Below are 14928 nucleotides of genomic sequence, written 5' to 3' on the forward strand. Positions count from 1 at the left end.
CAAATAGGAAAGGCCCAAGAGCTGGGAGCTGATCCAAGTGTTGGGGGTGGGTAATCAAAACCACCAGGACAGGCTGAGAGCCACCAGCTGGGCAGTACATAAGATTTGCCCCACCATGCCCTCCCATAGCATGTCCTCTCCAAGAGTCCCTGGGAGCCTGACGGTGCCCAGCACGAAGGCTGGGCCAGGGCTGGGAGTCCTCTAGGTCCTGTTCCCACAGAAGAGAAGGGCTCAGCCACACTGGGAGAAAATCTGGACTACTCTTGAGAGGCAGAGAAACCCCCAGACAAATTCTGGCCTGAGTGCAGAGTAACTTTGCCCCTGTACGGAAATTCAAAGCAGGGTTGAGAGGGCAGCGGTGAGTGGCATGTGGCTGGCACTGAGTGAGAGCAGAGCACTTGCCCGCCACAGTGATCCACGGAGCTGGATCTGAGAGCTGCAGGGGGCGTGGCTGGGGCAAGGGGCATTATTGAGAAGACAATGGCCATTGTGCTGGGACCTGTGATCTCCACACCAAAGTCAGGGAGCCCACAAGCCAAATAAAGGCCCAGCAGCTTTCTGACAAGCTAGGGTTGTGCCGAGGTCACCACGGGGTCATTAGCTTAGGCATTTTGTATTCTGACAGGAGACAGAGAGAGCTAGGGCTGGTGGGTCGGGGAGCAGGTACTGGAACCTGGGCACAGTGAACAGGAAATGCAGCCTGGGGACCCCTCGGAGCGGAGCCTAAGAAAGGCATGACCCACTGGAAGTGCTTCTCTGGAGTGCACAAGAAGTCCGGACATTTTTAAAAATCATTGAAATGTTAGAATTCAGAGTAACCTGGACAAAAGAAACAGGCTCAGAAAGAGGTAGCGATTTGCCAAGTTACACAGAGTGACAGTAGCAAAACAAGGGCTAGAACTCAGGTCTGCTGATTCCTAATCCATACTTTCCCATGCACAAATGTGCCTTGAGTGCTTACCCAGTCCTGGCCGCAGGCTAGTGGTGAATGAGACATAAGTCCCTGCCCTCTTGAACCTTGTTGTCTAGTAGGGGATCAATGTTGTCTTGGGGGCTTTGTGGGTCTCTCTAGGGAGGGAGAGATCCTACTGCTATTTCTGGAGCAGCAGTTACGGGACACTCTGTATAAACTCAATGGCTGCTTTCCCCTCTGCCTTAGTTTTCACTCGGGGCTCTTCAAGTTGGTCCTTGTCCCACAGATTGGCTTCTGTGGGTATAGTTTTGAATCTTGGTTCTAACCAGCCTGGCTATAACTGGGCTAATTCATATAACTTTGCTGAGTCTGAGTTTCCCGTCTATAAAATGGAGAAATAAGTGCCTACCTCATAGGGTACATGGGAGGATTAAATGGGTGGATGTGTAAACACCCCCTTGCCCAATAACCCATACTACCATCACCATTATTGCTCTGTTATTAGAGAGGGCTAAACAAGTGGCAGTGGAAAGAATGGCAGGCAGCAGAAGTCCATTTTTTTTTTAATTTCATACACTGGTGCATTCATTATTCCTAAGAGGCAGCAAGATGTATCCCAGCCCTGGGGCCAAAAGCAGAGGCTGCCACTGTGCTGGTGTCCAGGGTGGAAGATGCTGGGCCTGGAGCCCTGTGTCCGTGTCTCAGGCTGCCAGGATGGTGCATGCACCGTGACAGGGCTCCTAGGTAATGCACCTGGGCAGACAGCAGGTGAAGTCTAGCCTGTCTGTAGAGCTGCACAGTGCACTTCCCATCACAGCGTCAGCAGCTGCGATGTGGTCTCTAACCAAACCCAAAATGTCATTGAATGCAGAATAGAAAATGAGCTCTGCGTGTTGCCGAGAAGAAACCAACATCTAGAGTCAGTACTGGCAACCTCTAAAGCTGAGCAGGGGGCAGTGAGGTCTCAGTCTGCCATCCCCACTCCCTACCCTCTCTCCTCCCCAAACTCCAGCACCTGAGCCAGAAAGGCTGGCAGCACTTGCCAATGAATCTCCCCCTAGAACCCTCTTTCTAGAGAGGCAGAGCCCCCTTTCTCTAATCAAGCCCCTTCCCTCCTCCCAGCCATGCTCACCACACTGTGGCCCACTTGCCCATGATGACCACAGTGTGACCCTGGTCCTGGAATGTCCGGCACAATAGAGGTGGCAGGAGGAGCACTTTGCCTCTGTCAGCGGCTGATTGGTTACAAGGTGCCCTACAAACACACTGTCAGCAGAATCAGCTGTTTTCGGCGTTGCCCCTCCTCGGCTTTACAATCACGTACCAGCATGCAGCCAGGGGTTGTCATGGCTTTGTCCCCCTTATGCATGCTTAATTGACAATTAAGTTGGGGCTTTGAACCAGCCTGGCTGCGCTGATGGGCCTTCATCTTTGCAGTGAGTGTCACAGGGGCACCCTTTGTTTGCTCTTCTCGGGGGCCTGAAGTTACTGTAGCAGGCTGTGGGCAGCCATTTATCTTCAGCCTGGAAGGCCTTTATCTGCCCTCACCCCCCATTCCAGCTCCGGCCAGCAGGAGCTGTCCCTGGTTATAGGCCCCATGACAGCCCATTCTGAGGCCATTGAGCAGGCCCGGAGTGATGGCCTCTACCTCCATTCTAGAGATGAATCAAGAGAAAGGCCCCCAAAAGGTCAGAGGGCAGGGCTGCAGCAAGGAAAAGCACTGGTTGGAGACTGGTGCTTGTATTGATTGGCTCGAGGAGGAGGAGGAAGTGGCGTGGGATGGAAACTAGGCTAGCCTTGGCCCAAGCATGGTATCTGCTGCGTGATCTGTGGTGGCCTTGTTCCCTGTACCCTTTGCTCCAGTCTGCAGCAAACTCACTTGGCCACTGCCTTGAGGAGGTAGAAGGAGGGGCAAAAGGTCTTCATTAGTCCTCACTCTCCCACACATTATGTCCTCACTTTTGTATCATCTTTCAAGCAGGAAGTGGGGACTCACTTCTGGAAAGAAAGTGAGGCACAGAGAAAAGAAAAGGCCTCCCCAGGACAATTTCCAGGGATCCAGAACACGCCCTCTTTACCTAAGAGGAGACGTTTATTTCTGCAGCTGCTACTCTTCCTTTCCTTTGAACTCTGTTCCTCACTGTCCAAGCCCAGTGGACTTGACTTCCCTGATGAGGGTCAGAGCTTGAAAAACAGAGAATCCTGCCTCCTGCCTCTCCCACATCCCCTTCACACCTCCTCCCAAGTTGTCTGCATGAATGTACCCTGGGTCTTAGACAAGCCGAACTCCTGGCCTGGGTACCTGTGTGAATGCTGTCGTTTTCCCTGACACTGACATCTGCAGGACCCAAGGAAATTTCAAACATTTCCTGTGGCAAGGTTGTGACTACAAATGCGTAATTGTCACAGGTAGTGTTGATCCAGCACTCCTGGGTACCAGGCCCTCGGATGAGCACCTGCACGCATCATCTTGTTTAACCTCTGCAACAACCTAGCAGGGTAGAAACCATCTGTAGTGTTACCCTCCATTTTACAATCAAGGAAAGTGAGATATTTAGAATGTAAGTAATTTGCCCAAGTCATATAGTTAGTGAGTAGTAGGGACAGGTTTTGAGCCGTCACATGCTGTTCATCTCTTTTTGCTTCATGCAGATGCTAAGAACTTTTCAGGCATGAAAACCAACACACACACACACACACACACACACACATACAATCAATCAATCCTTTTATAGTGTCTTCTTTTCCCACATTCCTACTGTTCCCCACTGAATGACATAGAGGCTTTGGGAGACCATGGCCAAAGAGGTGGGGTAAGGGTAAGGATTGGTGACATCCAATCTGGCTAGTTTACTGCTTCCTTCTCAACCATTGCCCTTAACCAAGGTGGATTCTGTGCTCTGCCCAGGGAAGAAATCAAAGCCCCCGCTTTCAAGACCCCATCCCCATCTGTGTGGGGATTTGAACTGCCCTTGCAGTCAGCACTGTCTGGGGCACTAAATGCCTTAACAACTTAATGGGGCTTTGGAGACAGCACAGGCACCTCAGCTCACCTCTGGGAGCTCCGCCCCCTCCCTGGGCAGCAGACAAGGGGAGGAGGTTTATGAGGGCAGTCGTAAAAATATTCATCTCAGCAGCAAAGGTCCCCACAGTAAATAAGCCCCATTGTCCCTAGGTAGCAGATTATTTCAGTTCAGCAGAGAGACAAATCCTGCCTAGAAATATTTGCTATTGTAGGAAACACTTTCCTACTGACATGCGGTTCAGTGGTGAATATGGCTCCAGTGTTCTCTGATTTAGGGACTTTATCTAGCTGCCATTTTATCTCTTGAATTTGAAGGTCATTTTATCTTGTGGGTACCACCCATCGGCTGCCACTAGATTGGGGAAGACAATCAGGATATTAATGAGATTAAGAGACCTGGCATTCAGAGCATTCTGCTGTCAGCCTCCCCAGATAGGGGACCAACCCTGGTCTGCATACAAAGAACCTGGGCTGCTGCGCTGGTGGGGCTCCCAGCCTCTGCACAAAGGGGCCAGGAGATACTGGAGTCCTATCACCTAAAGCAGCCCTGCTGGTCATGCCTAATCCCCCTGAAGGATCCTTAGAGGATTCAAGGACTCCTTGCCGTCTCCAGTTAGCTCTGAGGAGGAAGGAAGCTGCCTGCAAGCACACAGCCCTGGCCTGCAGCTTATGGGAGAAGTGCTCTTGGAATCTGTTTGTTGAAGGTTTGATGGGAAGTGACAGGAACTTGGACAGAATTAAGCACCAGAGGAGCACAGAGAGGCAGAGATCTGTGCAAGGGCCTTTGAAGCTACCTGCTTAATAGAAAGGAACAAGATCTGGCCTTATGCCTCTCCCCACTTTTCAAGGGGGAAATACTAATGAGGAAGAGAGAGAGAGAAAAAAAAATATATATATAATATAAATACATATACTGTATATATAAAAGGAATATAGCTCAAAAATAAAGTCAAATGAAGCTGTCAATCATGGTTATCATCCTAGCTGTTCACAAATACTCTAGAACAGGGTTTGGCAAACTTTTTCTATAAAGAGCTGGATAGTAAATATTTTAAGCTTTTCAGGACATACTGTCTCAGTTACTACTACTCAATTTTGCCTTTTAGCACAAAAGCAGCTTTTTAGCACAAAAGCAGCCTTTTAGCACAAAAGCAGCCATAGACCATATGTAAATGAATGAATGAACATACTATTTTCCAACAAAACTTTATTTATGGGGACTGAAATATGAATTTCATATAATTTTCACATATCACCATATATTATTTAAAAATTTTTTTTCAACTATTTAAAAACTTAAACACCATTTTTAGCTTGCGGGTCATACAAAAACAGGCTGCTTTGGCCAACAGACCACAGTTTGTTGACACCCCCACCACCCCACTGGGACAATAGTTCTTAAACTTTGCCACACTTTAGAATCACCTGGGGAGCTTCTAAAAATCCCAATACCTAGGCTACACCCCAGATCTATTAAATCAGAATCTCTGGGAGTGGGACCAAGCATCAGTAGTTGTTAAAGCTTTCCAGGTGATACTAATGTGCAGCTAATTTGAGAATCAGCTCTAAGATAGAGCTTCTCCAATATTACAGTGTGTGCCGATTACATGGAGATATTAATATGTTAAAATGCAGGTTAAGATTCTGTAGGCCTGGGATGATGCCTGAGTTTCTGCATTTTTAACAACTTCCCAGGCACTGTTAAAGAGGATGGTCCAGAGTCCACAATTTGAGTAGTGGGGGGGTCGGGTGGAGGGATGGGTCTTGGAGCTACTTGATTAGCAATTAATTTCCTTCTCAACCTGCTTTGGCATCACCATCACCAACCCCGACATTTAATATGTTCTAAGGATACCCTGGGAAAATACTCTTTTAAATCCAGTGTGCAGAGCAACAAAGTCATAGGCTATGAAGGCACACCTGAATTTCAACCTCATCCTTACTGCTGTGTGACCCTGGGAAAGCCTCTGGAATCTCTGAGCCCCAGTTTCTCAATGTGTGAGGACACCCACTCATGCAAATGCTGGAAGAATTAAATGAGATAATATATATGTGTAAAACACCAGGATATAACAGGCTCTCATAAATAGTAGCTATTATCATTCTTTGCAGAGCCTTGTCTTTTTCCTTCTTTCCCTGTTCCTCTTGGGGGTTTCATTTGATACTGATTTTTAGAGAATTTGAGTATTTCCAACTCAATACTTATCTTGGTGTTTGCAGCAAATACAAGCTGGCTTCTTACAGCACATTGGGTATGAGGCAGTTTCCCATTCTTTCTAGAAGGACTGCTCTGTGACATCCATAAAACATATCAAGTACCATAGAAAACAGTGAGAGGAAGCTGGGAAGTGCCGTGGATTGGTATGGGTAGGTTCATGACCATGTAGCAGGAGGTCAGGTTCAAAAGATGGCTGTGAATTTCCTGCATCTAATAGGGCATTTTCCTCCTTTAATTAAAGGAGTGTGAGTACCCTGCTCATGTGTATTGCTTGTTAGTAATTAGCCCTGGGAACCTGCCAATTAGAGAGGGTGTGGAATGTTCCTGGTGGAGGCCACATCTAAGAAGCTTAATGGCCTTTGTTCTTGGAAGGGAAGCTCTCCTAAACTTCAGGCAAAGGAGCATGAAGAAGGGGAGATTTCACACAACCCAGCAGCGAGCATAGGGACACCTTAGGAGTTCCTAAGGGCTTTCTGGAAGCCAGTTCCTTCAACCAGTGAGCATGCATCTACTTAAGATACTTTCCCGTTAGCCTCCGCTGTGACTCCAGCAGCCTCCATGATTGCACAGTAGTGTGAGTCAACCAGCAAGGGAGGGTCTCTCTAATGCTTTTGGGAAGTCAAGAGCCAAGTTTCTCCAGATTTGTACTCTGCATGTTCTTCCCAACATGTAGATGGTCTTTAGCATTTGATGACTTTCCCAAGGGAGGTCTGTATGATCCGAGGTGAGCTGGTACCAGGCAGTCCCTTCTCGAGGCCAGGTGGCTGTGTCTGGGTAGCAAGGTGTCATGCCCAAAACAGGCTTGGTTTGAATTGTGATTCTGTCACTATCTGGCACCGTGACCTCAAACAAATTATTAGCCTCTTTGTGCCTCAGTTTCTTCATCTATAAAATACAGATCATGATACCTATCTGCCTAGGGCTATTGTAAGACTTAAATATGATAAAAACCACAGCCAGTGCCAACCTCAGTGCCTGACAAGGAAGGTTAGCTGCCATTATAGTGTTATCGGATTACTTGGGAACCTTCAGGGTATTGAGAGAGAGGAAGAGCTTTGCATTTCCCTTGGTTTTTGACAAGGGTATGGCTTTGCAGTTTCACCCTGAAAGAATTTCCCGTTCCATGAAACTGCTTGTTGTTTGAGACATCAGAAACAATGGAACCCAAGTATTGGCAAGGTCTATGGTTCTCAAACCTGCTTCCTAGACCACATAAAAGTCACGCAGAAAGCGCATTAAAAATAGAAGTGTCTCCCCACCCACCCAGACCTTTAGAATCAGAATTGGCAGGGGTCAGCAAGGGAGGGCCAGGCATCAGGCATGTGAAGTTTCAACAAAAGCCCTAAGAGATTTGGATTTAGAGCTCCTGCTCTATCTGGCCTAGACATCACTAGACATCTCTAGGCCAGATAGAGCAGGAGAGTTCTGAAGGGGTTGATGATAATCCTGATGGTCACTTGCTAAACTGGGAGAGGAGAGGCAGCTGGGGTGAGGAGCCCTGCTCCAGGATTCAAGAGACCAGAGCCACTAGGAAGCAGGGGTGACCTTGGGTGAATCATTTAACTTCTTGGGGATTCTGGCAAATGGGTGGTGTTGGATGAGGGCTTTTCAGAACTCACAGGTTATTGTTTGGAGCTTGTGTGTTGCATCCAGGCTCAGGGGAGCCCAGGACTCTGCTGCTTGAAGTGCAGAGGGAGGTGTTCTCCATTGTGATATTTTATTGTTGAGCTCATGATCTGTCTCTCTCCCTCCTTCGCTCCCTCGCTCCTTCCCCATTTCAGGAACGATGTGCTGTTAGAAGCCTTCCACCTTTATTAGGGATCATTAGAGCTTTACAGCACCAGCAGATTGGGTGGGGCCAGTCACAATAAACAGATTTATAATGGGTATAAACGAGACACCTATAACTGCTGGAGGTTAACACTTTCGGAGCCTTTGAGTGGCAGCCTGCATGCCCATGCCTTCTGACCTCGTTCACTGCAGGGTGCCTATTCCTGATCAGCATCTGTTGGACTGGGCTGGCAATGAAGCCCAAGTGGTTCTTATTCAGAAAACTCCTAAACGACATCTCCTATTTGTGTAACATCAGTTTGCATGGGGGATACAAAGCAAGTGCTTAATTTATCTCTAAGTGTTTTACAGATGGAAACAGAAATATGTCCTCTTCGTTGTCTAGAACTGTGGTCCACAACCCCTGGGGCCATGGACTGGTATAGGTCCGTGGCCCATTAGGAACCAGCAGGAGGTGAATGGTAGGTGAGCAAAGCTTCATCTGTATTTACAGCTGCTCCCTATCACTCACCATTCCCCCACTCCAGGGTTTGTGGAAAAGTTGTCTTCCATGCATCCGGTCCCTGGTGCCAAAAAGGTTGGGAACTGCTTGTCTAGAATCCAGGTGAAATATAAATTTTCATATCTACCTATAAGCCTTATTCTCACTATGAAGAAGAAGGTTCCTGAAGTCTCTAAACACCTAGCTCACTATGTATGTATCCTGAGTGGTAGAACTGTGGTCTGTACCAACATCTAAGCATGAGTTGAATTTCTTCACCACTATGTCTCCAGCCCACAGTCCTATGCCTGGCACATGAGATACTCCATACATTTGTGGAATGAAGATATCTATTATAGAGGGCTTCCTGTCAAAGCTTAATGCATAACCCCCCTGTTTTATAAGTTTGGTATCTAGTTTTGGAGTTAAACTGAGCATAGAATTAGTTTCATTATATATAACATATGTATATATTATTATTTGAAGCATATTTTATCTTTTCTAGAAACAGTGTTATCCAGGTCAACCCCTATTAACACTGCTTAACCAGAGCATACAGTTCACAAAAATAATGTCAACATTAAATGCTACCATAAAGTTTTCAAAGGATATATTATGACTCTTTCTAATGTTCTACTAGTTTAGTTTCCAGTAGTTTAGTTTACTAGTTTAATCTATTCATTTAGTTTAGTTCTAATAGTTAATTCAATGTTCTACTACTTTAATTCCTTTTATAATCTCTTACCAATATCCCTAGGACAAGAAAAGAGTGAGAACTACTCCTCTTGAATTTCCATTAGCAAAATGGAGTCTAGAAAAGGGATTGGACTCACTGCAAATCAGAGAGACAGAAACAAAACTGATCGCTTGGCGGGTGCTCCTGTTCTCCCAGCAGAATGGAAGCCAGTAATGATCTACCTTCCAAGGTCTAAGTAACCAACACCTGGTGCTCCCTGGGCCCAGCATCCATGGGCCTGCTGGGGGATCTGTGGCTATCTGTCATGATGATGGTGATGATGATGATGATAATGATGCTGATGGAGATGTCCTCAGCGACAGTGATGAAGAGGCTTGGGTCTGGCCAAGCAAACCCCTATAATGAGGCAGCTCTGACACTTGCCAGGCCTCAAAGGATCTTCTTCCTGGGTATCAGCTCCCAGTAGGGTCCTGCTTATGAATAGGCTGCAGTGGAAAACCTTCCTTTTCTAAGGCAATTTTATTAGCCCTTCAGTCACAATACAGATGTCTGTTTATAGGGCCCTACTTTTGTGTGGATACAGTGGCTCGGTCTGCTGATGGCTTTATAGCCTTTCTCCCATTGCCCAGACCCACTAGGAGCATCACCATCCTCCTTGTCAGCCAAGCCTAGGGCCTTTGTTGCAGCTATATTATTCCTGCCTGCAAAGGCAGCTTCTCAGAAAAGACCAGACCCCAGGAGCCAGACTGCAGCAGGGCACTGTCTGTCCTCACAGCCCATAGGCCTAACCATGTCCACCATTAACCCTTCCCAGTGTTACCCTGGTTTCTTTGGAGAAAAAGGCATTTAAGTTATTTAGGTTGCCAAAGTAAGTTCCCATTAATCAACCCTTTTCCTTATCCCCAAATCAACCCAGCCGGCCCCAAATTGGGTTCTAACATGGTGAGTCTACATTTGGGGTTCCTACTCACAGCCTTAAACCTTTAGAAAAGGTCAGTCTGGGCTAATGGAAGTGCCCACCCACCTCCCTTAAAGAGCTCCAGGTAATAGGTGTTATGCTTATGCCTCAAGAAGTAGAGAATGGGTCATTCCCACAGGCATCTCCCTGGCCATTTTTGCACAAGACAAAGCACTGACTGTCCCAAATCTCAGTGTGCGGAGAAAGTCCTGCTGCATCCTTCTTGCTCTTCACCTCACCCACCTTGTGCGTTTAAACGTGAAACTGCCCAAATATGTCAATACCGTTTCTTCCATTCTGATTCTATTTTAATCTCTCTCTTTCCTTCTCTTCTCCCTTCTTAAAAAGAATGCCTGCCTCCCCCTCCCCATAGAAAAACCAAGAGATTTAGAGGATAAATTATATACCACAGTCTCTTTGCCGCCGCTCAGCTCAACAGACTAAAGGGGAAGGGGTGTGGAGCCCTGGTCCAAGTTGGAGCGTAGTCATTTGTTCAGCATTTGCTCCTTCAGCAGATGTTTACTGAGTGCCTAGCATGGGCTGGGCTCTGTGCAAGGTGCCAAGGAGATGGTGGAGAGGACAGGCAAGGTCCTGCCCTCATGGGGTTACATTCCACTGAGGGTTGCCGCCGAGAAACAAGTAAACAAACCATAAAATCATTTCAAACTATTATGAAGGAGAGGCTCAACATATCTGGAGTCTACTTGGGGTTTATGTAGGAAAGGGAGAAGGGTCAGCTTTGAAATACCACTGACTGGCTGGGAGACCCCTAGCGAGAAGTAGTGAAAATGGCTTTGCCCTCTACGAACCTCAGTTTCCCACTCTGTCGAATGGGCATCTTTGAGACATCAAGAATCAGGTGGTATAAAATGCGTATGTATGGACTGCCCAGTCCCCCTAGGGCTGGCTGGTTTCTTTTACCTGCAGCAACAGTCTTCAGGCTGGAGTGTTCCTTACAAACCACCTGATGTTTGCCTGCATAAACCTGCCCTCTGGTAAGGGCGAGGCGGAGTGGCAGAGGTAAACCTTGCAGGAGAGGACACCCGGAGTTTCTGCTGCTCTTCTACCCGCCCCCCCCCACATGTGCAATTTTCTTCAGGTGCACTGTGCACATTAGCTTCTGTTCTCATCTAAGAAGCTTTTGATGGAAGACTATTTTTTTTTTCTTTTCTTAGTTACATTTGCTTTGATTTTTATAAGAAAACCAGTTTGTGGGCTTCCCTTAAGTATCACTCAACTTTTACTCCTTGAGTCAAGAATGTTTACCATCATTGCAGGCTTGTCTGTGTTCCTCCTCTTATGAATTGAGTTCCTAACTAAGCCACCTTAGGTAGAAAGAGATCTGGAATTGAAACCAGTCCAGTGTTTAAATTGCTTTCATCTTGCATCAGCTCTTTCCTCCCAGACTTTCAGAGTTTTAATCTCCTAAACTCTCTTGCAAACATGAATATTTATCATAGGAGAGGAGGAAATATTAATAAGAACTGGCAAAAGTCCTGTCTTACAAATGAGGAAACTGAGGCAGCAATGCTAACTCATTTGCAAGCTTTCTTTCTGAAGTTCCCTGTTTCAAGCTGGGGGATTATTCACATTCTTCTTTTATTCCAAATGATCATCTCAGAAGTTCACTGGACTGAATTATTTGTCTCTCTGCCTCTGTCCTCAGAAAAAGGAACTTGTGTTTAGGGAGAAGGTGGAACTGTCAGGACACAGTACTCTCCCCAACACAGTATTTTGGCTTCATAGGAAAGACAGTTCTGTTTACCCATAATTTATGGACATGGTTATTTCCTTTTAGAAGAGCTTTTTCCCTTGCATGCTCCCTCCTGTCTGAGTTTAAATTCCCAGTTTCCAGACCCAACAGGGTTGGGCTGCGCTCTGCATGAGGTTAGGAACACAGGGGAAGAATGTGTGTGACAGAGCCCTGGCCAGTTGAGTAATGTTTACTCTGTTGGTGGCTGGGACTCAGTGCTGGCAGAGGTCCACCAGCCAGAGGAACATTCCTGCATTATCAGGGATGGGAGGTTAGCTCTGAAATGTCAAGGGTGAAAGGCATCCCACCAGACACTGGGTGCAGCTCACGGATACCAATGAAAGGAACCCCCAGGCTTCAGTGCCAATGGCCACATGGGGAGCAAGCTGAGCCCCACATGGCCCAGGAGTCTCCATTTCCTTCCTCTCTTCTTACTAAAAGAGCAATTATGGTCATGCTTTTGTGGCTGACTTTGCTCTTCTGTTTACCCAGCATTTTCTCTCCCAGAAGAACCCAGTGCTTCTCTGATACTATTTTATCCATTCATCATTCTGCCTGCTGAAGGGAGATCTGTATGCCCATTTTACAGACAAAAATGGCAAGGCCCAAAAGTTGACTGTCCCAGAATCATGGGAGAATTAAGGCAGAGAGAGAGAGAGAGAGAGAGAGAGAGAGAGAGAGAGAGATTGTTAAAGTATCTATACACTTGTGTTTATATATGTAAAAAAAAATAAAATAAAATAAAATTAAAAAAAAAAGTATCTAGAGGTTGGTGCCTGTTAATCTCTGGAATTGTGGAATTGGGGTCTCAGCTGGTTTTTTAAGCTCTTAGAGCCTAGATTAGGTTTCTAGGGCTGTAGTCCTAAGCCCCTGAAGCACAAATTTATGAAAAGACTCTGTGGTTAATAACACTCTGAGCAACTGCTCTTTGGGGTTCCCCTGTGAGGCAGTTGTGTCTGTCTTTGAACACACATGCACAATTGGTTCCGTATAACCCAACATACGCATCCTAAAATCACCAATAAAAACCACAGGACTTGTGGGAAAACCAAGGTTAAGGATATAACACTCACAAACTTCCTCAGTGACACATTTTAAAAAGATAAGAATCCAATAAAAACATTACCGGAGTTCTATACCTGTAAAATGGCTAAGAAATACATAAATGCTGTGCAACAGTAAATATGGCACTTGAACTTGAAGTTTGCCTAAGGAAGTGGGCATCAGAAGTGTTGTACCTTGTGAGTTATTGTGAAGTGATGGACGGGGGATTATCTGAACTCAACAGGACAGTCGTGACTCCACATGTGCATGGATGTAGCTTATACGCACATGCAGCGAACTGAGGTAGCTGGCAATGTTCGAAGGCTGTGTGTGTGCATGCATGGGTGCATTTAGTATATTCCTACGTGGCTCCATTCAGCTGGGTGCAGATTTCTGTTCACCTAGTATTTGTTAAGTGTGAAATTCACATTTCACTCAAATTATTCCCTAATATAGCAATAGAATTGGAATAGATTCACAATTTCAATTCAATAATTACTATAGAACTGACCTTATTTTCCTCTGCTAAAAGTGATTCTCCTTGTTCTGGGGCATGGGTACTCAAAGCAGCTGAGATTTTATTCCTTCAGTCAATAAATATTCACAGTGCTGGGCACTCCACGAGACTGTGAGGTTGTAAAATGTCATCTTCCTTTAAAAAGGAGAGAAGTAAACATATCATCAGAGTAGAGGGTGCCTGACTTTGGCTTTAAGTCTCTAGTGCATATAAAACACAAAAGATGGAGCAGCTGCCTACCAGGATGAATCAAGGAGAGCTTCTCAGAGGAGGTGACATTTAGTCCTCTTAAAGGATGTGGCACAGAGAAGAACTTTCCAAGCTGTAGGAACAGCATGAGCAAAGGCACAGAGGCAGGAGACGGCCATTTGAGAAATGGCAGGTACTCTGGTGGGGCTGTACGGAGCATGGTGAAAGATGATGCAAACAAGGCAAACTGGAGTCATGAAGGCCTGATTCTGCCAGTCTCGGGTGTTGAGTCTCTTCCAGAAAGCAGTGAGGAGCCATCGGAAGTATCCAGGCAGGGAAGTGACGTCGTGTGACTTTGTTTTAGAAAGAAATGCCAGGCTGCAGCAGTGTGAAGAGCTCCCTGAAGATGGCACTGGCACAGGAGGGCAGGACAGGATATGCTGGTTTCTTGGAATCATACACTTCTTCCATGTTTTTGACACTTCTGACTAGTCACATTGCATAGAGGCTGTGTCTGTCCCATAGGCTGTTGGGAATTCGAAAATAACCCAATGCCCAGGATGCTGAGACCTGGGAACAAGAGAAAGTAGATGACCTCCTAACCAGGGCCTCAGGGATGTCCCTGGACTCCATCTGGGATATCTTTTACTGCTAGACATACTTGCTGTGGTTCATAGGGCCAATGATGGGGATCGGGGCCAATTAGTGGCTTGAGCTAAGAAACCAGTGGAAGGTGAATGGTTACCATCTGCCATTGTCATTTCTCCTGTGGGTCCTCTGTGGTTAATAACTTGCCATCTTTGGCCAGTCAATATTAAACTAGAGCCCTTGTTATATATAAGTCATTTTCAGAGCTTGCAATGATGAAGGAAGAAGGGAAGATGCCAATCCATTTCTTAATGCAGACTCCCTAGCAAGTGCCTGGTACATCATAGGTGCTCTATAAAGTTTTGTAATCTCAGCCTTCCTAAAAATGTCTTTAAGACAAAGTCCCAAAGTAGGAGCAACTGTGTGTTTTGAGTAACCCTTGTGTGCCAAGACACTATGGTAAGCATGGTCTGGGTACTTTCACATCCATTAACTCATTTAGCATTCTTCCCAATGACCTAACAGGTGGATATTGTAATCAATAAAGAAACTGGAGCTCAGGGAGGTTAAGTAACTTCCCCAAGGTCACACAGCTATTACATGGTAGTGTCAAGATTTAAACCCAGGTCACCTGTGTAGGCAAGCCTACACACTTTGCACTCCATTTTTGTTCTCATTTCAAGTGCTCTTCTGAGTTTGTGAAATATACAAGGACTTAGCCTCTCCTTCCTCTAACAAGAGCTCCTATTTTTGG

General features: G+C 46.1%; 1 protein-coding gene and 1 long non-coding RNA gene across 5 annotated transcripts in view; one reads left to right on the forward strand and one right to left on the reverse strand.

Moving 5' to 3' along the window:
- Positions 1-14928, forward strand: part of HNF1B (HNF1 homeobox B) — a 50803-nt gene that overhangs the window by 12623 nt on the left and 23252 nt on the right. The window lies entirely within an intron of this gene.
- Positions 13441-14928, reverse strand: part of LOC105880949 (uncharacterized) — a 67498-nt gene continuing 66010 nt past the window's right edge. Inside the window, exon 6 of the long non-coding RNA XR_012913056.1 lies at positions 13441-14156. This is a non-coding gene — a long non-coding RNA (uncharacterized LOC105880949). The remainder of the gene's footprint in view (positions 14157-14928) is intronic.

This window comes from Microcebus murinus, chromosome 18 (assembly GCF_040939455.1).
Source record: "Microcebus murinus isolate Inina chromosome 18, M.murinus_Inina_mat1.0, whole genome shotgun sequence".
Taxonomy (NCBI): domain Eukaryota; kingdom Metazoa; phylum Chordata; class Mammalia; order Primates; family Cheirogaleidae; genus Microcebus; species Microcebus murinus.